Genomic DNA, 1,763 nt, shown 5'->3' with positions numbered 1-1,763 from the left:
GTCACATATAGCTGTTTTATACAAGCTCGGGTTTCAGGGTGATGATGGGAAACAACTATTGACCATGAGCAGCAAGCAGAGCAATAGGTCTTCGGCCAGTCTTGGGACTACGTCCTTGTTGACTGACTAGACAGCAGGACCTAGCTTGTCATCACTAAGAGTCAGGTAAATAAGAGAAAACACGCAGCTTTTTCTGGTCCCTGTAAGTGATATCCATATTCAACTTGTTTGTCTTTGAACAATTTGTAAAAAATTCACTTGAGACTGCATTAGTAAAGTACATTAGGCTAACTGCAATTAGTAAGAGTTTTTTGGTTTTGGTTTTGTTTTTCTAGCCCATTAAGTAAAATAATGTAGGCTACATGAAGGCCTTTAGACAGGAGGATGTTGGTGAAGTGGCTTGCCATCAAGATTTTAATTAGGGCAAGCTATGTTTGTCAATGCATGGAGCCAGAGCTGAGCACCTTTGGACTGAAGATTTCTGATAAATTGAGTGCATAATCTGCAAAGGTACACTCGCTCAAACAGGGCAAAGGCAAGGGGTCGGGCAGAGAGCTAAAAGAAGCTTTGTAAAACTTGCCCCAACAGGACTTGAGACTGAAGCCTTCGGCATGTCTGAGAGCACAGCTGAGAAGAGGCTGTCTTGAGGGAAGAATTGCATTCTGCATATTCCTGTCCCTAAACTGTAACCACCGATTTCCCTAGTAAAACTCATCGTCATGAGTGAAGTTTGTGAGCTCTAGGTGGCCAATGGAATGAATGATCAAATCATGTGAGCAACAGTGGTGTCAGAACTGGTAAAGAAGGTCAGAGAATGGGGCATATCTGAAATATGAAACAGCCTGGGCTGATGTTGAGTTTGATTCTCCTTCTCCCTAGTGAAGTCAGAAGAAGTCAGATGCCACCTCCAAGCCATTGTTATAGTAATCAAATCCAGCACTTAAAACAGAAGAAAACAAACACACCAGGCAAGGCAGAAAAGGCATTTGATGAGATCCAACAACTTAAATGATGTTCTTCCTCCACAAAGGAGGAAGAGAAGGGAGGGGCCTCAGCAGGATTGCAAGCATACGAGAGTGCTTTGAAAATTCATTGGAAAATCCAAAAGATTTTGCACACAAAAAATCATCGGAACTAATTGAAAGTGTAAATTGGCAGGGTACAATATCAAAGTATAAAAATCAATTGGATTTCATTACATTAACAAAGAGAATTCTGAAAAGGAGAGTTCTGAAATAGAACTCAGGAAAATAAGACCAGGTATAATAGCCACAGAAAAGATTAAATAATTGGTAAGAAGTATAACCAGAATAATGACCGAAAATTAAGTACAAAGCACTGCTATTAGAAACAAAAAGAGACCTACATTAAATGGAAGATTATACCATGCTCCTGGTTAGGAAGATTTAACATTGTGAAAATACGATCTACAGATAAAACACATGGACATTCCTGTAGCAGGTTTTGAAAGGATGGAAAAAATAATCATCTTAATGGAAAGGAAAGAGACACCGAATAAGCCAAGCACTACTAAAGAAGGGCAAAATAAGAGGCCTCTTACTTCCTGATATCAGAATCTACTGCACAGCCACAGTAGTCCAGACTGGTACCCATTCTACGGCAGACACTTTAACCAATGGACCAGAACTGAGAGCTGATGGTGCCCCGACTATCAAAAGATATAGCATCTGGGGTCTTAAAGGCTTAAAGATAAACAAGCAGCCATCTAGCTGAGAAGCAACACAGCCCACATGGAAGAAGCA

Source organism: Echinops telfairi, unplaced genomic scaffold (assembly GCF_000313985.2).
Source record: "Echinops telfairi isolate 266 unplaced genomic scaffold, ASM31398v2 ScPeMD7_443;HRSCAF=831, whole genome shotgun sequence".
In the NCBI taxonomy this organism is placed as follows: Eukaryota; Metazoa; Chordata; class Mammalia; order Afrosoricida; family Tenrecidae; genus Echinops; species Echinops telfairi.
The sequence above is the reverse complement of the archived record's forward strand: the minus strand, read 5'-3'. Positions refer to the sequence as shown.